This window comes from Pavona decussata, unplaced genomic scaffold, assembly GCF_977016875.1.
Source record: "Pavona decussata unplaced genomic scaffold, jaPavDecu1.1 SCAFFOLD_150, whole genome shotgun sequence".
Classification (NCBI taxonomy): Eukaryota; Metazoa; Cnidaria; class Anthozoa; order Scleractinia; family Agariciidae; genus Pavona; species Pavona decussata.
The window spans coordinates 89,953-90,386 of record NW_028145562.1 but is presented as its reverse complement, the minus strand read 5'-3'; positions in this window follow the sequence as shown (position 1 = coordinate 90,386).

The following is a 434-nucleotide window of genomic DNA, read 5'->3' as shown; positions in this document are numbered from 1 at the left end:
TGTATACCCAAAGAACAAAGGTTAGTCTTATAAGACGAAACACCACGAATGCTTGGATTGGTGCAAAAGTTTGATTGACAGATCCATGCCATGTGCCCTTTGATTGTCGGGTTTATTCGAAACTTTCTGAATGCATTAATCACCGCCCAGATAAAATTCCTTGTGGTCCGCAACGCCACACAGCTAGCCAGCTCCGAGTGTTACTAACATCAGTTCACGACAGTTTAGAGCTCTTGCCATGGATATTGTATATACATCATCAAAACACACCCGTTGTCAGAGATCAAATGTTTACTTTGTCCGTGCTCTGATCTGACATATATATAATAAAGTGGTGGTGGCCCCAAATATCTTTTGTTTTGGTTTTCACTATTAACATGACCCAACCGTTCCATTGTTCGAGGTGGCAGTTTATTTCTTTTTTATGCGGCGGA